Genomic DNA, 26,947 nt, shown 5'->3' on the forward strand with positions numbered 1-26,947 from the left:
TAAACTGTAGATTTCATTTCTCTCCTTCTTTGTATCCATACAAAATCGTGATAATTCAATAAAAAGGTTTCAATTTTATTCATGAAAGTATGCAATCATTTCATCAATGTGTTGTTATGATGTTGTCACGTTAAACTATCGTCCGTAAACCGACTTTACAGACAACCCATTTTTTTTTTAGATGAATATTTTCATTTCTATAACGCGCTGCTGTGTATCCCATCGCAGCGAAAGTCAAGGAGCCGAATGTCCCCACGAGCGTTGGGCGTTACGTCTCGCTGGCGCGGGTTGGAGACGCGCTGCTTCATCGGAAGGCAATTTGTTTCTCCGTCGCCCGGGAGCCATAAATTACACTCAGCATCCAGGCGTCGCGCCACGGCGTTTCACACCCCTTCCCCCTCCCCCGGAGCACTTTCCCCTCTTTACCCCTTCTCCACCCATCAGTCGCCCACTCCACGCCTTCGTAACATCTTCCCCTATCTTTCAAAGTCCTCTTCCTATCGGCGATAACTTCCAGGCGTGGTGCTTCTTCTTCGGCGCCCTCTACCGCACTCGGTAACTGCTACGACGCATGCGCGGCCATTGCAACAAAACACGTGAGCGAGTCTCACAGTACTCGTCAGGGATGCGTGTAGCGTCTAACCTCGTTAGCGAGAACAATTTCATGTTGCAAACACACTTGTCATACGAAACTTGGACACGAAATTTAACGTAGAATTCTTCACAATAATGCCGGGCGTGATAAATACCTATATATGCAAATTGTGTTTTCATTCGTAAAAGAGAGTTTTTTAGTTTTTTGGATTTTTTGTGGTGTCATTTCTATTTTTTCTTCTAAAAACTGGAAATGTTTGACTTTTAGCGGATTTTTGGGTGAATTCTGGCAAGTTATGGTGTCAATTTTGGTGAACTTCGATAATATTGAAGTCAAGGTCATTAAATATGGCGTTCGTAATGTTACTATTAAAGATGGCGGTGGACACAGGAACCACACTCCTACGACTGCCGCCGAATATGCATTTATATACTACTTTTGGATTTTAATACAATTTACTTATAAAAACTACATTAAAACACCTTAATCGTCCTTGTTTGACGGTAGTCACTTAATAAAATCCTATTGAAAATTATTAAAAATTATTTTTATTCTCAATATTATCATTAGCCTATTAATTGCGAAGAGTGATATAGTAGAAAGTATGCATTACATTTTATACAATGTTCACTTTTACGAGGTTTTAGAATTATCTATGGTAAGTAGTAATTAATAAAATTTTAAAAAACCTAAAATGGTCTTATGAATATTTTCTTTAATATCTCCATAACTAACTTGTTTTGTTCCAAAAAAATTATACACATGAATTATATAGGCTCGCCTATACGACAACACAGATGATGGCAGGATGATCTGTCGGAGGCAGATGGCTTATGCTTACGTTTTTAGTGTTATTTATAACAGCAAAGAAATTGCTTCGAATGAATGGCGATATTAGCGTATGACTTCAGGCAAAACCCAAGTTTTATGGATGGGAACACGTTGTTCTCAACTAATCGTATACCTTACTACAACGTGTCTATTTTTTTGCGACACAAAAAATATTTAAGATAAAAAATTTGCTGTAGAAGTTTTTTTTAAAAAAATGTAAATTTCATTGAATACAAATTGCAGCGAAAAAGTGCAGAAAACAGCCTTTTAAGGATATCAGAGTTGTGCTGTAAAATCTTGTGTCAGGCTGGCTATGCCAGGCCTGCCTTGTGACAAAAAGCGTCTAGCTTACATCATCGGCTCTATGTACGAAATTAAATTAAAAGTATTCATCACCAAAACTAAACCTATGACAATGAAGTTTATGAAATATATTACATTATACGGGCTGTAAACCTCGTTGTAAATTGAGACGGTTACGCGCAATGACGTACACTTGGTAAGGAATCACACCGGCTGGATGCAGGATGACTGGACCGAGATGCCAACCAGTGTCCTCTGGGATGCGAATAGAGTATCTTGCCCAACACTGCGCCACACCGCTCCATAGTTACAGAACACAGACCTCAGAAAACTAGTACCTTTGTGGGAACCCTGTGTGATCACATCGCTACAACCGTTGCTCTAGCTAATTCTTTGATACCGAGAAGAACGTTAGAAATTTTCGAGCGCCCTAGTTCATCAGGAAAGTCCATACGACTGTGAAACGAAAACGGACCAGAATTCTGAAGTCTTGTCTGTCAAACCTATCCCCGAATTTTCCCGATGACAATAGATCGGTAGAGGGGTATTCATTGACTGCGTGTACTGTTGTAGAAGTCAGGGACGCCAATCTGTGATTCGGAAAAAAAAAGAAAAGAAAAAAAGGGGGTCGAAGTACGCTGTCAAAGTATTTTTCTCGTGAGGTAAATCGACAAAAATAATATTACCAGGCGATCTAGGCTTATACACATGTAAGAAGTGGAAAAAATTATAATTAAAAAATATATATTTTTTTCTTCAATAATAGTTTTGGCATTACGTACTACGTTTATCATTGTTTCACAGATACAACTGCCTCTAAAGTTTTAATTCCTGAGGAACCCTCTGCCCCCCTTCCCCTGCAGGGATCTAATTACGTCCATAGTATAATCAATTAGTTTTGGCATTGACATAAGGTGATACTGTTTTTGTTCTCCAACAATAACCAAATGCCACTGCAATATCACCGAGAGCAACAAACAGTAGGGCAGATTATTCTCATATAATTTGCATTTCTTGAATTGTCACTATCTTCATAATATCCCTGTTGAGGGTAAAATTAGGTTTTATTTTTTAAAAGTGTCAGTTTATTAAATCTAAGTTTCTAAAATTCCTTAATATGATTTATCTCTAATCAGCTTGGTTTTCATTCGGGTGAGAGGGACGCATCTTGGTCCGCCGACAGCGAAGACGCGCCGGCCACCAAGATGGCGACCCCGCCCTCCCCCCGGCATGCCCCGCGCCTACAGGCCAGCAGCCCATAAACAGCTTTGCCCCGACGCGCCGGTGCTTCGAGCCTTGTAATCCAGGGCGCAGCACCTCGCCTCCTACCCGCAACACCCCCCCCCCCCCCCCACCAACTTCTCTCCCTGACCAAGTTGGCCAGCGAACCACTCAATCGCGGGAAGCCTTCTTTTCACAGACGAGAGAGCCAAAACCCGAAGTTCCCCGAAGTTCATGGGTTTTTTTCCCGTATCTTTAATGTAGCTATCCTAACCAAATCAACCGTCCACAATGTTTTAAAGTATTTATAATGTGGCTAACCTAACCTAATTGAACATTAGTATCCTTTTATCAACACCGCCATATTTATTTACAATGGACAAAAAAAAAACCGAAGATGCACGATCGGCCGTTTGGCTCTCTCGTGTGTGAAAATGATTCCCCTCACTCGCTCGCTCACTCACCTGCGTGGGTCGACTCCGCCCGCTGACAGCAGCCTGCAACCAGAACAAGACGGACCATCAACTCCTCGCATACGTCACGTCTCCGCTGAATCTATCACACAAAACAGGCTACTCCATCGACAAACATAACCATCACTCATATTTAAGTTGATGTTGATTACTTTTGAATATGATAATTTTTTATCTAATAAATTATTTACTTAACTTAAATAATGTAATGTAAAATATCATATTGCAGGTCTGAATATGTATGAAATACATTTAAGTTAATTATTTTATTCACTACCTAATATTTTATTAATTTTTAATTAAAGTGTTTCTTATTGCTGATTTTTTATTTTTAGTATTTTTGTTTTTATTTCACGTGAATTGTTTATATATTATTTTCTCTGGTAGCTATTGAAAGTGTTGTTTTCTTTTAATAGTAGCCAATTTTTTATACCATTTGTTTTTGAATCAAAGAAATACATATCAAAATAAAACAAAGTATATTTGTTCTGAAAATAGTATTTAAATTAGTTACTACTTAGTTTTGATTTTTATTTAATTTGTGCCAATTTTTTGTAATATTATTTTATATTGTGAATAACGTTAAAATACCGCAAGTCATAAAACAGACTAGTGGCCCTCACACTCAAGCTTGCTTTTGTGTGTGTCAAATATTAGACTTCATACATACTTTAGCCCTGTCTTAATCCAGGCTGTCATGTTGATAAAAATAGGGGGAAAATATTTTCACTTATTTTAAATAATAAAAAAACATTATACAGTTACACAATTAGTAGTAAAATAATACAGCTACTAAAATCTGAAAATATGTTTGTTTCTCAAACACGACTAAAAAAAGAAACAGATTCGTACCAAATTTTACTTGTCAACACATGACCTGGCCCAAAATGTAGTGTACTTTTTCTTATCGTGAAAACTTTAATAGTTCTTAAAAAATATAAGTACCACAATGGTGACTGCATTAGTCACGGAATAGTGTAATCCCTTAATAGAATATGAGCATTTAAGAATAGTTCTATAATAAAAATTTAAACCGTCAATGGCTGTTTACAGTAGCCAGTTAGTTACACGAGGATATTATTAAAGTGTCTTATTAGCAATGCGCCAAACTATATCCACATAACTATTCACAAAAGGCTATGACATTATTTTATGTATCAAATACTTTTTCTCATTAATTCGGAACGGATGAGAAAGTTCATTTCAAAGTACCTACTGGAAATTCACGTGTTTATTTTAGTGACGTAAATAAGCAATATGTTTTCGATATTTTTGGTCATTAATCGAAAAATTTATCATACCATCTTCAGAAATTGAAACAAGAATAATTAATAATAAAATACGAAAAAAACCGTTGTAACTGGAAATGTTATTTGTTTAGTGTTTGCAAGATCAGTTTTTATATACGCCCAGGAAAATAAACTTCGAACATTATAAACATTGTCGTAACTATAAATGTAAAGTAACATAATAAAAAAAGAGCTGGCACCTAAAGGAAACATAATGTTCTCGTGTCCATAAAAGGAATATATATATATATATATATATATATATATATATATATATATATATATATATATATATAATTGAGTGGGTACCAGACAGAAAAAAAATATCACACACTTCTAAGTGCTGCGCTGTCCAGTCAACTAAATAATTAAATACTAGCTTCAGCAGCTTAGAGCCAATGCTAGAACCACAATAGCGGAACGCTAAGGACGCGATTAGACGGCAGAATGTCGCGTTATTGCGAGCATGCAGTCTTCACCCGCGCGAGAAACAAGAAATAAACAATTTTATATTAAACCAGCCGTGTGCCCGATGGGGAATTTTTTTTTTATCTTCATCATTGATGAATTGCCAAAAACACAGATACAACTGACTTTTATTTATAAACAGAAGTCTAAACACCAAAATTCCACATTAGTAACATCAGAAATGATAAACTTCCATACGAATTTTCATCCCCTTCTTAACCCCTTTAGGGAACGAATTTTCAAAAGTCCTTTCTTAGTGCTTACGTACATTACATAAGGAACTCCTAAGCAAAATGTCATGCTTCTAGATCCACCGGTTTAAGGGGCCCGCCTACATGCAGTGCAAAGTGAGCTGCAGAGGTTTAACAATTAGTTGTTTTTATCGAAACTATTTGACATGCGATTACCGATTTCGGATATAAAAGAGATTAAGGTACCGGGCATGATCCTAAAGTTGTTTAAGATGTCTCAGACATATAGTCGATTAGTAAATGCATGCTGAATAAGCCTAATTAGCGTATTTTCAGAGGCACGCCAAGCTCACAGTTTTCATTACTATTGCGTAAAACCACTTTTGGATCGTGCACCAATCCTTTCTCTTTCGCTGCGTATATAATTTGCACTAGGTCACAACGGAAAATTTTGAGAAAAACCGTGATTTCTACGACGTGTGCTGCGCGAATGTTCTTCCCGGTATGTGGCGCCGCCACGGCCGCTTGACCTTGGATGACGAGGCAGGATAGGGGGGTCTCCGCGCTGCCTTTCTTCCTGTCCTCTTTCAGTTGTGCTTCGCTTGCCCGGACTGAATACTCACCCCGGCTAGGCCGGGCCTGTGGACACCAGACCGGGCTGAGTACACGCGTATTCCACAGTTAGTTGTGTTGAGGCCGAACGACATTAGAATTCAGCGTGACTGCAGGCGGGGTCATAAGGCAAGGTTACGACAGAATGCACCTCGGAAGAAGAACAAAACCATTAAAGGAAGTAAACGCCAAATCGTTGGGCATAAGTAATATTTCATTATACAAGTGATATATTCAAATCGATTTTATATGGCTTTGTTAGTTACGTATTTATTAATTTTATTTTATATGTGGCCAATAATATTTTTAATGGTATAAATTTATATGCAATCAACACTTTTAACCAAAATATGCATTTAACCATTTTAAAAACGCCAAGTTGAAATAAAGAATTTCACGTAACATTTAAAAAAGTATTTTTTTTTAACTTCAATTGTGAATGAACGTAAGAATAAGAAGAGCCTTTTTTTTTGGTGGGGGGGGGGGGTTCTTATTTGGTAAGCAGAATTTGGTGCCCAAAGCAATTAGCTACAAACTGTTCGGTGTGTGCAAACATGCATAAATATTGCAGTATTTCAGACAGTGTAAGTTTAATTTGGACATAGAAGCTTGTCATTATAGTCACAATTAAAACAAATAGTATTTTGCCGGCTGTCCATGGCTGACTGTGATAGTTTGTAGTGGGAACACCTCTACACATTTGAAAATTTTTATACAGAAAACAAGAATAATAAGTCATAAATAGCATTTGTTGCATGTTATTAATGGCCGTACGATTAGTTCACACTTCTATGTTTTTTTCCGGTGATTCAAACCATAAACGTCGGAGTCTAGCAACATACGTGCGGTTCTGGAAGTTGGAAGTGTATGCGTTCGGAGACGTACACGTGTCAATCTCGCTAAGCTCAGACTCACAGTTGACAAACGGAACTCCGTGAGAGCGGTTCAAAAAAAGTATCATATTGCATTATCGCCGCTGCTAATTGTAAAACCTTGACGAATTCCACAGGTTACTAAGAGACGTGTAATGTGTAGCCGCCGCTAAAATAAGAAAAAAACGACGCTGTGTTTATACTAATATCTCGTGTCACTTAAACCTCTCTGTGCGCTGGCGTGTTACGCATTGCGGAAAAAAGTTATCGTCTGTGCACATACCGTTCCACTCGTCTCACGTCACATTCTCATCAAGCACCCGAGCCCGGCAGTCGGACTGCATGCCTGACATTATAGCCCGCAGAATAAAACCATTTGGATATAAATGTTCAATTTTTAGTTTCTTTTGCTTACGAAGAGGCGACGCCGGACGTTTCGGCATCTAGGACCTTATTCACAATGCGCAGTCCGCAGTTTGACAACCGGCAGGCGGCAGTCGGAGATAAACTGTTCCACAGACAGCAGTCCAGCAGTCGCCAGTCGAGCAGTGGGATATCATCTAACTTCATTTCGGACTGCCAGACCGTCCCGGAGCAATGGCATACAAGAGATCCCACGCGGAATGACTGAAGAGTTTTAACATCAGCCGTCGTGTTTAAAATCTGCATGGATGCAACTGACAAAGTATTTTATAAAATTGACAAAGCTATATTCTGGCTGCAGGCACGGCGGCTCAAACAGAATGGATAAGTTGTTTCTGGTTGAGGCAAACGAATGGTGTTTAACCATTCAAAAACATGGCATATGAACATCCGAGGCCAAAAATTCTGATGCCATTAAGACCAGGTGACATCAGGATGAAAGAAGAAAAGTTAGTGCTCCTGGAATACCCTCACGGGTTCAATCCTAGGAGGTGGAGGTGGTGAGGCTAGGCCGGGCTTCGGCCCGAAACAACTTGCCAGACCGCCAGCTGCCAAAATATTTTCACCTATCAGAAAATCTTTCGCGATGATGTGGTTTAATCAAATACTCCCTTGGTCATGTTATGTAATTTTGACTGGCGACTCCGGACTGCTGACTATGAACTACGTGTTGCCTACCGATGCTACGCTAACTGCAATCCTAAATTTTGCTTTGGAATTATACAAAAAAACATTTACCACCTAAAACCCTGCAATGAAAATATTTAGCAAATATCTCAAATTTTAAAATTGATTTTTTTATGTTACCTTCTTTAATATCGATATTAATGATAATACCAATTTTAAAGCTTTAATAAAACCGGCCCGTTGTCGTACATCAGGTTTTTTCTATTTACGATATTCATGAACACTGTCGTTTTTACATGTTTTATGTATAACGTATTCTATATAACTAATATTAAACAATCGAAGGATTATCAGCATTTGTTGTGAAACTTTCCTATAATGTAATAATAACACGTGTAGGGCCTATTGACGAAACAATCGTTCGTTAAATTTTTGTAATACGTATATATGTAAATTTGAGGCAACATTCCTTTTAAACTTGCTGTGCTTATTCAAAGGAAACGTGCAATTAAAAATAATGCATCACTAGAAATGAAATTATTTTAGGAATGTGTATCTGATGAAAGACGATCCAAGGATGAATCTTTCGCACATACTGTATGCTGATGTAGAATGTAACGCCGACCCTAGTTGTTTCATGGTACGGAAAACTTAAAATTTTGTAATGAAAATTTTTGAACTGTAAATGGACCTTTCTTTTCCATTTACAACGACGCGTCTTCACAAAAAAAAAAATATTTTTGTCAAAAATATTTAGTTAATAATTTTTCCTTAAAATATTCTCATCAATACTAATATTATAAATGCGAAAGTAACTCTGTCTGTCTGTCTGTCTGTCTGTTTGTTTGTTACCTTTTCCCGGCTGAACGCCTGAACGGATCGTAATGAAATTTGGCAAGGAGATAGATTATATCCTGGGGATGGACATAGGCTATATTTTGTCTAATAAAAAAAAAAAAAAAAAAAATTAAACGTGTTAAAAAAATATATCTTAATTTTATGTAATGTGTGTCATAGATATACAAACTGTTAGTGCCATTCCTCTATGCCTGCCGTGCAATAGCTTTCAAGCTATTACGTTACGTTTTTCTATTGTAAGGAACTAAGTAGAGAGTAAGAAAAAAATAAAGATCTTGACAGTTTGTAGTGTCACCATATTTGTTTCAATTTTCAATACCGTTTTTGTATATTACAATTTAAATTGCAGAAAAAAATCATGTTTCATAAACACATAAATAGTGAGTGTGTGTCATTTCTCTATGTCCACGAGGTCTTGCCGCGTCAATTTTCTCCTTCGGGCGAACCCGTCCGCTTAGTTAAATAAACAGCTTTTATAGTTGAATGATTTCATGATTTATTTCATGAAAATCTGCTCTCATAAAAAAGTAAGTTTTATAGTCATTCAATATGTATCTCTTTCTCTCTCTCTCTCTCTCTCTCTCTCTCTCTCTGAAGATCAATCTATGAATCGTTACACATTTATTTCCTTTATTTTTTTTATTTTGATTTGATACAATATGATTTCACTAAAAATCTATTTCTACCCCTTCCTATTTTCATTTCCACATTACGAAGTTTCACTTCTTCCGCGCGGAGGGACTCCACGCAATATTTTTGCATGCAATTAAGAACTATTTTTTAATGATGCCAAAGAAGTATAACTTCTCATGCGCGTACCTAAGTACACGCACCCATTTATTAAATTTAATTTCTTCTATATTTTTTCTCCCTACCTAGGGCACTCATAATTCTTTTAAATTTCACGTGTATGTTTTCAATGTCATTCAAGTTGTACAATTTTTTTTGTCAAATTGGTCATTATTTATACTTTGTTTTATTGTGGAAACATACGTATTTTAGGTATTATGACAAATAAAAAAAATTAATTACACTAATATTCTTAGGTTTTTATTGTGTGGATAGGTTGAAGTTTAATATTAAGTAGGTATATAAATTCGTAAACTTATAAATTTCTTCGAAATTTATTCATAGGTTGGTAGGGCCTACTATTATTTATATTTGTATAGTTTGAAGTTTAATATTATGTATGTACGTAAATTCTTAAACATAGAGTTATTTATTAATTTATTTAGAAAATTATTAATAGGTAGGTAATAAGTTTTTCTATTTGTCAATATTGTTATTATGGTAGATAGGAGTACAGTAAATGCCTACATTCTTATATTCCTTTATATCTCTTTCGTTTTGGAGTGTTCCCGAGCCATTCGGGGTCCTCAACATCAACCCTCCCCCCCCCCCCCAGGTGGTTAAAGCCCCAAAATTTCGAAAGTTTAAATTTTTTAAAAAATATTTTTTTTTTTTAGATTTTAAGTGTTTTCGAGTCATTCAGGGTCCTCGAACACCCCGCCCCCCCTCTAGGAAAAAGCCCCAAAATTTCGATAATTTTAGGAATTACAAATATCTATTCTTTCGAGATGGAGTGCTTCGAAACATTCGAGGTCTTGAACCTCCACCCCCCCCCCCTCTCCCTTCCACAAAAGTGAAAGCCACAAAATTTCGAAAAATTGGAGGAAATTGTATTAAAATTAAGTCATTACGAACTAAAGTGTCCGGGGCATGGTGGAACTTTTACCCAAAGTCGACTTCCCACCCAATTTTGAGGGAGGGGGGGGGGATGCAAAACCCCAAAATTTCGAAATATTTCTTAAATTTAAGAATACTTTTTTACTATTTGGAGTGTTTCCAAGCCATTCGGGGTCCTCAAACTACCCTCCCCCCACAAGGAGTCAAAGACCCAATAATTAAAAAATTTCGGAAAATTTCCAAAAGCCTATTCTCTTTCGATTTTGAGTGTTTACGAGCCATTCGTGGTCCTCAACAACACACCCACCCCCCTCAGGGGTCAAAACCCCAAAATTTAAAAAAATTCAAATATCATTCTCTTTCGATTTTTATTGTTTCTCAGCCATTCAGGGTCCTCAAAATCACCACTCCCCCTCTGGGGACAAAGCCCCAAAATTTCGAAAATTTCAGGAATTTCAAATATCATTTCTTTCGAGATGGAGTGTTCCAAACCATTCGAGGTCCTGAACATCCACTTTCCGCAAAAGTGAAAGCCCTAAAATTTCTAAATATAAGAATATATATAATTGGATGTTGGCATGTATGACGTCGATAAACTCTTACACCGTTTGACCGATCGCCATGAAATTTGGCACATCGAAGTGTTTTTATCATGAAGAAGGTTTTTATGCTATCCATGTTTTGTAACTCGCCGCTAGATGGCGCTGTAGCGCATCAACTTCTAAACCTTTCAACCGATCGCCATGGGTAAACAGAAAATCATAGGTCACAGATACACAAACAGTAATTATGTATCATTTCTTAATGTCCAACACACTGGACATATCGCTATCCATTTTGCTGTAACTCGCGGACAATATATCACCCGGTGTTCAGCCCGGGCAAAGCCGGGTACTGCAGCTAGTAAATATATAACCCTTATAATATCGTCGAATTGCATTCTTATTTCCATTATTTTTTTCACTTATTGTGACATAGTAGGCTATTCAAAAAATATGACGAAGTTGCATACAAATATATCGGGGCTCCTTGCGCTGCCTAATGTTTCAAAATGCTCTCGCTGAAAATAATATAATGACTTCATCTAACTTAAGAGCATTTATTTAACTTCTAAAAATCGTAAAAATCGTACTTTATTCATAAGAAAATAAACATTAATGTTTATATTTAAAAAAATGTATTTCACTGGGTGCTTAATTCTGTATATTATTTTTGTTTTTATCTTCTGCCAGCCATTTTACAAAACAGATAATGCGCGTTAGATATTTTGACCTTGAGTGCTTTGCCCTGTGTCGTGCATCTCTGCGCCCGGCGAGCCGAGCCAGTCGCTCGGGGAGAGTGTTTATTAGGCTAACGCTATGTCACGTAAGTTAATACTGTGAAATGTTTTGTAATTTAGATTCTGAATTATTATTTTATTGTTTCCAAGTAAATCTGTCTATATGCCGAGTTTGATGTGCTCTTAATAATTAGGTACAGGCTGAGAATCTCGAACTATGCTATCTTACACCTCTGTCGTGAGGCACCTCTATCAAGAAGTGTGTGACTGAGTGGTATGTTTTGTGATCGAGTTGTAATTTTTGATGTTTAACATCTTGGCTCTCTGTATAAATGGATTGTCCGCAACCGAAATTGCTTTACATATTGTTACAGTAAAAAACTATGCCTGTAAGTACCATGAAGAAATTCAGTCAGTGTATGTTGGAGGATTGCGTAAGCAAGTAACTTTGCATACAGCAATATTGAACTACTTTAATTCTGAATAGGAAAAGCTTAAGTAAGTTTTAATATGACAGTGACACACAAGTTCCTTTCCTTTTGATTCGGGCTAAAGCATACGAAATAATTACAATTTATCTAGCGTAACCACATATTATATTTGTCGTTGTAGCAGTTAGAACCATACAGAAATGGGACCTGTAGAGTGTCAAATATGTAGTAAACAACAAAACAATACTGCCACATACATTATGAAACATAAATTTGGGCAAAGCATGAATCATAAAAATGAGATATGCCATGACTGATTTCCTACTGTTTATGACGTAAATTAGAGGTGTAGTAAATCTAAGTGAGTGATACTTTGGTCTAAATTTGGTAGATTTAAATTTAATTTGAACTTATTGTACTGTAAGGTCCCTTGTTTAAAATCACTGGTTTTTAACCAACTTCACAGTTGTACAATACATGTGAAAAAAAAATTAACAATAAGAAATCTAGTTTTATATGCACACACACTTTATATGTATATATGTAAATGCATACACATATTTACATATCAAATGTATATATATATATTTATGATTGCGACCACTACGATGCCCATTCCCTTAGCAGTTTCCATAAAAATTTTCTGTTAGCGCGCCTGCTCCCGTGTGGGTAGCATTTCAGCAACCTTTCAAGGGGTTTGTAACTGGGAATAAAGGTTTTCATACCGAAAATATTAGCTAAAACCGTACTAGAACGTGTTCGATTTTTTCTGCTTTACCCACGAGCCAATGTTGCCAAGATGATTGACCCGCGTGTAAGAACATAAACCTGTATATATTAACTTATGCAAACATTAGGAAACGTATTAGTTTCCCAAATTAAATTTTATGGTATTGGAGTATTCTGAAATATATTTGGTAAACTAAAATAGTTACAGCATTGCTCTACTGATAATACATAATCTCCTACAAAAGTTCCCATTGACTTTGTTGTGCGTCTATAAAGCGCGCTATTTTTCAACTTAGGTAATGGAATATAATTTTTTTTCGATAAAATATTACTGATTCAAAAAATATGCTTACAGCAAATACCTACTAAAACATTTTATTTGTTTATCCTATTGTTATAATAACATTAAATTTATAGCTTAGTCATTTGGTTTGATTGTTTAATACAAGTAGTTTTAACAAATAATTAATTATCTAAATTTATTAGGAAATTATTCTCCATATATTATTACTGAATAAACTTAGCAAATCATAGAAACCCCACACCTGTTAGTCTAAACGAAAATGCGATGGTTTTCCTTCACTTCAGATTTCAGTTTACTATGCGAACTACTACATTAAACTGAGCGTGTTTATTTGTCTCACTTGTTAACGAAAATTGTTAATTACAATTTCTTTTAAGTAGTAGAATAAGTTAGTAACCAATCAGTATGTACGTACGTATAAAATATGTGAATCGGGACCATTTGGAATTAGTACAATACAAATAGCACATTTAATATTGTGAATTAGTTGAATGAGCTGTCTTATTTATGTTATCTTATGAATATATAATAAATAAACTACATTTGAGCAAACTTCATTAATTTTACAATTGTTCGGTTTTTTTTAATACCGCACAAATTTGTTTTATTTTTTGCAAGTGAAGTCAGGAAGATTAAATACCAAGTTCATCCACCAGGTTACATTATTTTTAAATACACCGTGAGATTTTTTATATATTTTCAGTAATTGGTTGAATGGACAATAACATGTCTATCCTAGCCCAAAAAGCATGATTTGTCGGCAAATGCGTTGTTAGGTTTTCTGTTAGTATTCTAGGTATCGTGTGAATGGAGTAACTAATTATTTCTTCTCTTCTGCTAGATAAACTTTTGCTCATTTTTATCCCCATGGGTATAATTGAAGGTATAGCATAAATTTGGCAGCTGTGTAATGGGCTTAATTTAAATGAAGAATATTCGGTCCTAACCTTCACAAACAATAACTGGAGGATTAAATTCTGAAGTGTAAGAAGTTGAAACGCCAACGTACGAAACATATGTTCCAGATTAGGTTATCAACTAAATTTAAAAAAAAAATGCTTTCTTCAAAGTCATTTAAAAACCAATTCCAAAAATTCTTTTTCATCAGAAATTATGTTTACCTTTTTTACTTGCACATACTCCCCTTTAGAACAAGGTTTTTTTTAAACCGATATAAGTTAAATCTACGCTAAAGTTTAATGACAGGAAAATGTATTAAACTGGGCATGTTTATTGGTTCAAGCAGAGCTAGAAAATTTTATCATTCAGTTACCAGTAATTTAATAGGTCTGTACTTTTAGGTAATATTATATCGATCTTAAAAATTGCAAGACTTGTGTTTCTATAATAAGCAGATAGAGCATTATAATTTGGGAAACTGTTGGCGTAATATAGGCTTATACTGTGCGTCTTGTACGGGATAGCCTAGCGTGTGGATTATTCAGGACACAAATATGCATTGCTGTGGACAGGGAAGCGAGCGGTCGCCAGCTACACGTTCCTTATCACCACGGCCTGTTATCATTCTCTCATTCTCTGCGTCTGTCTTTTCCCCTCCTCCCGCGTTGCGTTCAAGGTCGCGTCAAGGAAGAAGGGAAGAGGAAGGTGGCCGGAGCTGTGTCCCCCCCACTCCCCAGCTGCCCTCCTCCCTGCTCAGTGTTTCTTCGACTCGCCACCCTGCTTGGAGGAAAAACTACAACTCTTGAGCCCGAGCGGTGAAAAAATCGGCCACGAGGCGGGCCCCTTAAGCTGTGCGTTGTATGTATGTCTGCCAGTCAGTGTTACAGTTTTATTAAGAATATGTTTCCTGTCATGACATGCGCACCAAACTTACGACTATCAACTTTAACAATATTTTATTTTATTTCCGACATGTTTGAGATAAATAAATTTGATTAAAATTTAACACTCGTGCGGAAAAAAATAGCTATGGGTGAAAACATTTCTAAGATTTCGCGGGTAAAGTTAGTAAACCAAAAACTTTAAAATAAGAAGTATTGCCACATGCGCCAGTCCAGCCATCTTTCGGGGGGAAAAAATGAAGTTCGTTTTAGTAACTTCGCACCCACGACGCAATAGGAAATAGAAAACCTTTTTATTCGGAAAACATGCGGCAACGGCGAATTTTGTGGACAAGGAACGTAATTGGTTAGTAAAATGAAATATATTTTATTCGCACCACGTCCCGACACGCTTCACTATTGTGACTCCAGTGAGTTCCCGCGGCAGTAATGGATGGACTCGCCGATCCGCGTATAGACGCAGCCGCGTCATTGAAAGCGACGCCAACACGTACTGCGAGAATCTCGCTCGTAATTCTGTTAGCGTCTCGACGCACGAGCTGCGCGTCAGGACTCATTTGTATGTCGCCGCCCGCCCGCAGCTCCGCACAGTCTCCGTGTTTCGGAACAAACTCCAAGTTCCCGCGAGTTCGCGGCGCAGTAATAACTTGACGCGAGCGACGAACACAGTCAACCCACGGCGAGCGAAAAGTTATAATCTTAATTGCACTCAGGGGAAATTCGTCCGTAGGATTCGAAACTCGAAGAGCAAAAAACTTAAAAGAAATTACTTAAAGTTTAGCGTTTTCCAAAGAAAAAGTGTGTTATTTGTCATATATATGTGGTTAAGTAAAAGATTCTCGTGAATACAATATGAAATACGTTATTAACTAACATACAGTCCTGTCATGAAGGAAATAATCTGTAAAAGTAATAGTTAATTAAAATATATTTAAATTTGCAACTACATGATACTTTAATAATTACAATAAATATAAAAAATGCTTAAAAAAATAACCATTTACAATGGATATTTCAAATAATTAAGAAGAAACCAAATAAGACAGAAAAATATGGTAATTTTGAACTAAACAAGCTGTCACGGAATTTATAAGATAACTTATTGAAAAAACAAATACTGAATGAAGAAGTGTGACTTCACATGACATAAGGGTAAGTCCAAAGCATAAGTGTGTGTGTTATATTTCTTTGCCTTTTACTGATCCCCCATTTTCAAGAGGAATGACCCATTATGTTTGTATTCCTATATCTATATTTTGTTGAATATAGCCAACATTTACAAAACACTAAGATTAATATGGTTATCTGTACTTTAGGCAAGCTATGAGTTTAGTCACAACCAAACTCCGACAAGCAAACTTTACTCACTATCTACAATGTGTAGGTACCTATACTCTAAGACAACAACTCCGGGGAAAAGACAGGAGAAGTAATGCAAACATTTTTAGCAGTCAAAAAATGTTTTGCTGCAGTATGTTTTATGGTGAAATAAAAATACACACTTTTGTAGAAGTCTGCCAAACTATTATTTTGTTAGGGACTCTAAAACAATATTATTTTTATACAAATTTTTTTTTCTAGTTGAATTTTTATTGAATAGTTATTGGCGTTTAAAGCGAAGTGTTTCAATGTGCCAAGAAAGAATAGTATTCGGTGTTTGAACTCGAAGTTTAAAATACGATCCAAATTTAATACCGAACAAGACAGATATCTATCGTTAATCGTTACTTGTAATGTTTGGATTAGAGCGGTGGTTACTGCCGCACATACAGTATAAATTTAACGTTGAAGGTTTAGGGAGTAAGTACCATAATTAGCAGCTGTAAAATACCTCCGCTGTGCTCAAATTAATCGCTGAAAATTATTGTTCACTTCTTCACATTACCTCAACCTCTTTATGGAGAATCGCATTCAATTAAGTTACGATAAAAACTGTCTGTCTTATTTTCAAATGCCTTTGGCATAAAAGAAGCCAGATATTTTTTTTGTGGAGAAATATCCCTTGAATTAAAAAAAATGTAATTCAATTGTAGAGTTATATTTTTATTCCGTTTATTCTCGACATGTTGATACAGTTTTGTACAAACAAAACACTAGCTATCAGTCTCCTCAATAGCGCAGGCGGTTACAAGCTAGTTCTGGGTTCTAATCCTAGATGCGGGATGGATATACACACAATTCTATTCACGAGTGTTTGTAGGCTCAACAAGGTGGTTTAGTCAGCAACAATTAACAATCAGCACCCCCGCATTGTTGCTGGGAATGTATGTGCGTACTAAACATACGAAGTTTTGTAAAATTAAAATTAAAATTTGTATCCACACCTTTTAGGTCCCTTGTAAACAAACTACTCAAGGGTGCATTTGCTCAATTTATTTATTATCAGATGAAAACCAAATACGCCACAACTAAAATGCAGTTTAATAGGGAAGTAATCAAATCAAGGGAACTTGGCAGATGAACTCTAACAAAGCTTTAGTTTCTAGAGCCTTAAGGTGGAAATCGAGCGACCAATGATACATCTTACACAGAGTTGAGTGTGCAGTCAGACATTCAGCAGGCTCGCTAAGCAATATTGCGACACAATATCATTTTGCTTCTATCAAAGTATCTACTCTTTGATCAGCACAGACTGTGCACACCACTGATATATTGTGCACAAAATTTACACTCTATACATTAAACCGTTAATAAAATGCTACGAATCAGTAAAATTTCGCAATAAAACAGTTGAGACTTCTCCATTAAAAATATTTATGGAGCGAATTACCAGTCTTCAATTAAATTCCAAAGAAATTCACTATGCTATTGGATAGAATCACAGGGCTAGACTACTGGCCGAGTTTTGACCAGATTCAACCCCGGAGCATAAAATATATAAATTTAATAATAACAATGTTTTGTATATGCCCAAATTTTGTGTTTGATTGTCTCGAGCAAAAAGTCATATTTTAAAATGTAATTTAATTTATTTTATTAGGTAATTATATTACGAAAATATAACCTTAAATAGCAAAGAAATAATAGCGAATTTTTTTGTTAAATATTAATAATTCTTAAATTAAATAAGCATTAAATTTTCATTGATGTTCTTATATATGTTCTATTTAGACAGTGTATAGGTTATCTTTGAAGTTACAGTATTTTTTTTCTAACAAAATTTTTTTCTCAGCAACAACATAGTCTTTAAAAACGTTTTTGGAATTTTTCGTTAGAAGCAACGTATATTTGCAATTAACCCCCTATTCAAAGAAACAGCTGCGGCAAATAAATTGATATTTTTGTAGAGACTTTCCCTTGTCGCCAGAAGACAACATAATCACCGAGAGGTGCCTAAACTACAGCGAGTATCTCACGTAAAGTAAAATTCGCAGAGGCCTGTGGCAAGAAAAAAAATGTTAAGTGTTCAGTGTTGAGATATTAGAGGAATCGTGCTTCACTTCTGCATTATTTGCTATGATTCCAAGTTTGAAGAATGTGCCTGAATTAGCGGCATGACAGGTCATAAATAGAGAGCTGCAAAATTAAGCGTTATTTTTTCATCACACTCTAGAAAGCATTTTAATGGAATTTATCATTGAAGCACGGGCTTTTTTTGAAGCACCCTGAAGAGACGAGAAAACACCAATGAGAAACACCTGCAAAATAACAGACTGAACCACTTGCGGCCCGGAGAGAACGCCAATGATCACGTGGCATTGACTCGACTATGCAAATGCTTATGGAGTCTTGCCTCATAGAATAAAATAACAAAAATTTTGAATTAACCTGCTCATATACAATTTGTTCATACAATAATGTCCCAGTTTCAATGGTACATTACTAACATTTTAATTTAGACTATTTACAACAAATCATACATTATAATTGAAGGTAAAAATACCCTAGTTTGTTGTTACAAATGTTCAATACGTGCACATTTAGTTATACGGCATACACCAAACCCAAAGTACAATTATTCTTCCCACACTTTGGTTAACACGTCCGAAGTAATGGAAGCTGTAGCCTCTTCAATTCTGTGATGTTTTATAAAGCCGCAAGGGAAAAATGTTAGGTGAACGCGGAGGCCTGCGAAAACAAAGCTCTGTTTTCGACTATTACGACAGACCAATACAACGGTCAGAGACGGTCATCCAACGGTCGTACAGAGAGATTTAAATGGAGAGGGGCTCCATCCGTTGTCAAAAAAAAAGTTTACAGGCTCATCCTTTACTAATAACGCTCAGGAGTCGCCATTTTGCGTAGGTGGCGCTACCGGCGAGAAAACAACAAAGCAGTATCTTATCTAAAACTGTTTTAAGGTAATCTTTAATTCTGACCTTGAACCAACGCTCTACAACGCTTACAGTTGATATTGTTAAATTTAATAACATGGAAATTCTTTTATGAACATACTATATAATAAATTCCCAAGTCTCTTAACAATGTTTTTTTTTTAACAGGCTCCGGGTGGAAATGCTAATTACTTCACGTGGGGTGATTCAATGAAATAAATTAATCTGAATTTACCAAAGTAGTGCATAGGGTGGTAAAATGTTAGGAATGGTAATTATATTTCACGCTGATAATTTTTTAAAATCAATCTTCCTACTTGAAAGAATTATTCGAAGAACGGATGACATGACACGTTAACAGAAATGTATTGAAGTGTGTGAAGCCCGCGAGGAGTGACTTCTCAGACGGCGGCTAGCGCGCCGGGATGTCTCCCGGCGACACGCAGCAGGACAGGGGTTCCCCTCTCCCCCGGCCCAGAGAGCCGTAGTTCCCCCGGGGGAGGCGAGCTCGATAACGCCCGCCTGTTTGCACCCTCATTTCCCTTTCCAATCTCCTCCGGCATCGGCCGTCTCCCGCCAGAGCCGAGATTACCTAACTGCCCTGCTCAGGGTCTGTCCCCCCGGCCGCACGGCGCTGATGAGCACGTGAATAGCCTGTAAGGCCGCGACCAGGGCTCACCAGGAGACGCGATATCCCGGCAGGCACAACGACACAACGCGCAAGTAGCCTAGACGACAACCAACTGTAACCACATGGGATATTTTTTTTTAATGTAAATAGAACAGAAACATTTATGTAACAATTACAGATACTTGCAAATATGTACATGTACATGAAGAAATAACTGTGTATTACTACAAAATAGTGTTCCCTAAATAGCATTCCAGTATTAACTGCGCACATTAATATGCAAAAAAACAAAATATATTATTGAATATTCAATAATATTTTCCATGGTTTGAAAAAAATTATGCTTAAATGAAACATCAATGAAAAATTAAAATTATGCACAAATTTTTGTAAGAAACTTATTTCATATATGCAAAAATAACCAAAAGCCACGGTTTGAACAATGTTACAATATCTTTCTCGTAGTATTGCAAACTATTTCTGGGAAAACTGGTTTCCAATGGAATCTTTTGTAAGAGTACAGCATATTTTATTTTTCCTGTGTAAAGACATGTATTTTACGCGAAAAGATTTTGAGGCCAGCTGTGTGTTAAAAATCTCTTTCAGGTACATATTTACTTATCGACACACGCATCCTGAATGGCCTGGCCAATTCTCTTGAAGATGACCGCCAATTACAAGGAAACAATCGTTAGTGCGGATATAACTTACTGCAGACTAATGAGCGGTCAGATTTATTCGCGAAAAATATTTGCCCCTAACTATAGCTGTTATTACTAGGGCTACGTTGATGACGCATGTATATAACATAAATTCGGATAATCTGCAAAATAAAATTACCTAATATTATTCACCTTCACTCCACAGTAACAAGGTAAAAAAATCAAATAATGAAAACAGCAAACGTAAACGCGAGCGGAAACACAAGAAAATGAATAATGGCCAAGTCTAAATTAGAGTTCTCGTGTCTCGCTGGTATTATTAAAACGTTGAATATTTGAAAGGAAAAAAAAATTATAAATAAAAAATAACTTCTTTACATAATATTTTCGTATTATTTATACAAACTAACAGCCATTACTGAATAAAAATACCGTAGACATGTTGCAAACATATTTACGTTTATTAAGTAATTTTCGCCAGTTACTAAATAGCAATTGAATGACTGGGGAATGAAGGAAAGTCAGGTATTCCGGAACTAAGCCAGCGGTTACGTACGGGAGATACAGAATGACGAGGAAGTGAGGTTATTTGAGAAACATACCATACCCAGTGTTGCCAAGTGATCGAAACCAAAACCTACCAAACGCGAGTGAGATATGCCCTTGCAAAAGTCGTGAAAAACCAGCAATATTAATTATGACCAAACTGGATAATATTATTTTATACTAAAACTGGTTTTAAAATTATATCAAGGTTTAAGAGCCTTCATTATTGAACTATTAGAAGAGCGCCTGAATTTTTTTTGGATTTATGTACACGAGATTTTTTGCGAAATATTTCGAGACCAGCTACATAGTACATGCCCACACGAATCACAGCGACTTTGTGCGCAAGCAAATGGGCCATGAATGGTCCGGCCGAATAAGGCAATTACTTCTCTTGCAGACAGCCGCCAATCGCAGAGGTGCGGCCACACCTTTCAGTTGCCTAGCGACCACTCGGAATACCTACACTGGAACAACTGTGTTTCTTCAAATGGACCACACTTCTTTAGACAAACCCTTCGATAGGCTACATTAAAGGAGGTCGAATCATAAATTATTTTTCTTTTATAATTTCATGGTTTTGCTTACAAATTTAAATTTATACATAATATAACTGTATTTTATTGTTTATAAAAAATTATAAACTGAAAGAATTCACCTTCGACCTATAACATCACCGTCACCATCTTGTATTTTGTCATTTACTTTCACCATTTCGTATTACATAATTTCTGTTCGCCATATTGGACTATGTCATCATTATCTTTTGACCTATGACATCACTGCTGCCATATTGGACTATGTAATATTCGCCTTTGACTTATCACACTATCACCACCATCTTGAATTACATCCTCATAACCTTTTGACCAATAACATCTCCACCAACATCTTGGATTATGTCATCACCTTTAACATCACCGCCACTACATTCACCTCTTCGTAGTCATCATAGTGTTCCCACTCCCATTCCGCTTTTCCACCTGGTGATGATGACATTTTCAAAGATAACATACGTCAAGATGGTGCTGGTGAATCACCAGTGGTGGTGATGATGTAGTCTAAGATTATTTTAGTAATGTCATAAGTCAAAGGTGCTGATGAAAAAAATCCAATATTGCTGCCTCCAGAAGTTGAAATCTATATGGCGAGTAAGCATATAGCGAAAAGTGCTACCCACGAGAGTTTGGGTGCTCGATAATGTCATCGTAACGAAAAGTGAACACACAGGAGTGGGGCACTCGATTACGAGATGGCGGGTAAGATGACATATTAAAATTGTCTGAAAGTTCTAGAGTCCAAGATGGCGGACGGAAATTACATAACACAAGATGTACATATTAAGTGGAATGATAGATCATGAGAAAATTGAATCCAAAATGTCAGCTGGAAATTACATAATCCAATATGGCGGCAGAAAATGATGTAAACTAAGATGACGGACATAAATAACATAATACAATATGGGGACTGAATTTCGTTAACCATAGCAGTGCAGGGATATACAAAACCATAGTTCTAATATTTATAAATAATATTAGCCAATATGATGGACAATCCTGAAAGAATTATTTCATGCATGAACCGACCAATTATAAATCATATTCCATACACGTAGAGGATTGTTGGGTGGAGTAATGGGGAATACCAAGCCGCTTTGCGGATATGAGTGGTGACTTAGATAATGGTGGAATGGAAAAAATTTATAGGGAAATTTTGTGGAAAAACGGAACATTTTTGGAGGAAAAAAAATAAATTTTATGGTAAAAACTGTAAATTAGGAGGAAATAGGGAAATTTTTGAGAAATTTTGGGGAACAGGTGATGTCAGGGGTCAAAGGTTACGAATCCTGAATCCTATGTCTCAAGCCTCTGCACTCGGAGGTACATAATCATACTGCTCTCACGATTTTATATTCTTAATATATGTGAGAATTAAAATATAATTCATTCTTTAAAGTTCACTAAACCATTAGATAAACAATTTTTAATTTTTACAAATATTAGTGAATATTTAACGATAGTTCAATTACGATTTTTTAAAATCATAACCAAAAAAACATGATAGAAGCAACATTATTTAGAACACTGGCTTCTTAAACGCCACTTTGCATAAACACAAAATGTATTTAACTAATACGAAACTAAGTAGTCTGACAGCGTACTTAATCACTGGAGCCCATTTATTTCTTAGAATGATAGCAATTGAATTTGTTAGTTTCACATTTTATAAGTTGAAAACTGTTCAGTGAGAACATTCCTGGCTAATTCCGAATTCGGAGGAAAAACAGAAGATAATAAAATAATTTGGTACTTTTATTTTAGCAACCCGTCAAGGCAACATAAACCACTTAGGTGATGTTTTATTTGTGGCTTGAATTTAGTTTCCTGAATTAATTTCCACGCGTGAGGGGGTTATCTTTGCATGGATTTTTTTTTTTTTTTTAGATGTGTTTAGCTGTACCTTAATAATACGGGGACTTAATCTACTCATGTTGTAGCTGCAACTGCTGACATGGTGGGGGAATGAGGATTTTATATTCGTACAAGAGAGAAGTAAATATACACCATAGGGTTTATGTACATTGCCCGTGGATATATTTAAATCTGTTGCGACTGCGTCCTTTTTTATTTAACACATTCACCAACCTGAGCTAAAATAAATATTACGGTGGCGTCAGACACCACGCTAAAAATAACGTCAACCTTTTTTTTTTCTCGCTCTCGCGAACAATTTACCGCTAGAATACTGGCTGGTATTTTTATAATGCGAGCTCGAGTTGGGTACATTTGCAAGGAAAAAAATAAATCCCAGTTTCACTTACATCAAATTTAGTTATTATTTTTTAACGAGAACATAAAAGTTTTGTGGCGTTTAAGTACACAAACCTACACACATCTACACACAAACACACATACACATATATATATCTATATATACACACACGTAACACCTTACTTGCCTTGCTAATAATAATAATAACAATAATAATAATAATAATAATAACAATAATGCATGAACTGCCCCTCTGAAATATTTTTTTAAGGAACGGTTTTTATCACAGTTTCATAAGTTTTTCAAAATACTTTCTAGCGGTCAACATAAGAACTCTAAGCAGCTATTAGTCAGTTGTTTGTGTCAATTTTTGAGGCGATATCTACACATTTTGTTATTTAGGAGCAATTTTTTGTATAACTATTTTATGCTTGACGGAGACCAAATTTAAGCAATTTCGACTTAAACAACTATTGTATATTGAGACTTAGCGATATTTCGTCGAGTAGCGGAGAGAAAAAAATATTTATTTAGTAGTTTTGTAATTATATGGTCTACGTTAAAACAAGCTGCAAAAAAAATTACAATCATAGCCATTTACCAGTAACAACTTAAGAACAGATTTCTGACAATTATCTAGTTTTTACTCAGTTATTTTTTTTTTCTCGGACGATTGGAAGTCTTCATCTGTGCCTTAAGGTAGTTGCGAGAATCCTACCGTGTCTAGAAAATAACGCGATCCCGAGAAGTCGGCGCCGATATAAAGTAGTTTTGATTAACCGAGCTGCACATGGAGATTGCTGAGCGCCACAGGATTATACGCGAATTCACGAGGGGAGTGTACATTAAAAATTAAAATCGCGAAGAAGAATGGTTACAAATTATCCAGTGATCTTCGCAAATCAACGGTTATTTTCGTCAATTTAACGGTAGCATACATACTGAGTTCAATAACTTTTTATCATAAACTCACAAGAGTCACGTGAAAGTAGCAGGAACCCCGCGCCGGCCCTCTTCACTTTTATTTTCCTTTTTTGCCTAGTTTTCTGTGAAAAATATGGACACTAATGAGAAAAGGAAGAAATAAGTTGTTGTTAGTACGCAATTTCAAGAGCTGGTCAATACCCTTACAATTTCAATTGCATTTTCGTGATTTCATTGGCTCATAATGACGCGATTTCACAGGAATTTGGTCGTTGGGATTTAAAAAAAACTAACCGTAGTATAATTTCTCAGGAAAATAAAATCAAAATCTCTTACGATAAATTAGAAAAACAACCGTCAAAATTTAAGTCACAGGTTGGCTGAAAAAAAGTTGTTTCAAAAATTTTATTTTTCAAATTTCCCTAGGGAGGTTTATTGCATAACCCTCCTCCCTAGGAAAACGCGGTAATGCCCCTCTCAAAAATATGAGGGCCCTGAATAACTAAATAGACCAGCCCCTGCAAAGTCTAGGGACGCCACTGCGAAGTACCAAATAAATATTTGTAAACATGTGGTCTATAGGCAAAAAGAAAAAAAAAACACACTATTTCATTCTCTGTTTAGAACGAAACACAGAATTAAAGGGCCGGAATCAAGCGTGGTTTATAATGGAGAACCATTAATCTGAAACCACGAAGAACTATTTTTTTTTTACTGAGGCGAATTCCTTGTTGGAAAGACAGCAAATTTCGGAGTAATTTGTAACGGTGTAGCGGTGAATATCGCACGCCGTGGGGAGAGACATTGGACCGAACCGATGACCCGTCCCTCGCACAACTTCGGGTCGACCCTATTTCGACCGTGACTAATTGAGGACCGCCGCCTGAATACTCAAACCGGCCCGGACACCAATACCGCTCCCCGTCCTTGAGGCTGGTACAGCGCTGGACAAGGAAACATAGTCAGACACAAAGATATTCCGGCCGGGACACTGTTGTTAGTCACAAGTCTGATTTGCGCACTACTATTTCACATTCAAAATAAAAAGGTGAAGGGGGGGGGGGGAAGGGGGGGAATTTTGAGCGCTTGGAGTCGACGCACGACAGACGTGAAACATTGTGCTTTTTAAGGTATAAATAGAGATAAATTTTTCATTTTCATTCAAACTATCCACATAAAAATAAATGCTAGTTATAAACCCAACTGCACAAATCAATAACTGTTTTCCACACGAATAGTTCAATAGTCTATTCAATAACACGGAAAATTGGTTTAGTTTCCTTGGCATTTTTTTTCTTTTCCACTGACGCGCACCAGAGCATCAATATGTGGATACATAGCTGTGATAATACTTTACAGTAATCGAGATTTCCAATCCTCGAAGTTACACACAAAACGAAAATACAGAGGATTATGGATTTTCTATCACGAATATATATTGTTTCTGGAATAGTTTATGCAATGCATTTGGGACATCACGACTATTTGTTGCTTGCACACATTACTTGACTGGATCGTCATGAGTAAAATTATCTCGAAACAACAACTTTTTTCCCTTCAGTGTCGTAATATATGTGTAATCTTGAGCCATTGCAGACACAAAACATTATCACTATACTGTTTTTTTGTTCTCAATCCAGAGGGCTATTAGAACACAAATATTATCCATGTAATATTAATGACTGCTGCAATTTTCCGTTTAGGTTATTCGTTAAATTCTTGTATTCCAAAAAACGTAAATACATTCAAAATGTTCTAGAACTTTATTCAATTGGAAAAAAAAGGAATCGTAAAGCGTGCAGAAGGTCGACTGGAAAGACATTGAGGGTTGGCTGGAAAGGGTGGAGGAGGGTAAATCGAAGACCCCGCACAACGAAACACCACCCAATAAATAAATAAAGGCCACGTCTCAGAAGGGAATAGAGCCTGCAACTTCCCCGTAACAAGGTTAACTTCCTCGAGTTCTTCGTGTTTGCGACGATAATACCCGGCGTCGGACGTCTCTTCTGGAATAGGGGCCGCTCTGTGACGGAAAGTTTGGCGGCAACAGAAAGAGAAGCTGTATGCTCGCTGAGACTACGGAAAAAAAATATATATATACAATACAATAAGAAATGCTTCTTTCATAAGTTTGGCAGAAA

General features: G+C 36.3%; 1 protein-coding gene across 2 annotated transcripts in view; it reads right to left on the reverse strand.

Annotated features, from left to right (window-relative positions):
• The window catches only part of LOC134533220 (cadherin-87A), a 328,672-nt gene that overhangs the window by 210,969 nt on the left and 90,756 nt on the right, over positions 1–26,947 (reverse strand). For both annotated transcript variants that reach the window (XM_063370617.1, XM_063370616.1), the window contains exon 2: positions 3,415–3,447. The gene's annotated coding sequence lies outside the window, so the exon portion shown is untranslated. The remainder of the gene's footprint in view (positions 1–3,414; positions 3,448–26,947) is intronic.

Source organism: Bacillus rossius, chromosome 6 (assembly GCF_032445375.1).
Source record: "Bacillus rossius redtenbacheri isolate Brsri chromosome 6, Brsri_v3, whole genome shotgun sequence".
In the NCBI taxonomy this organism is placed as follows: Eukaryota; Metazoa; Arthropoda; class Insecta; order Phasmatodea; family Bacillidae; genus Bacillus; species Bacillus rossius.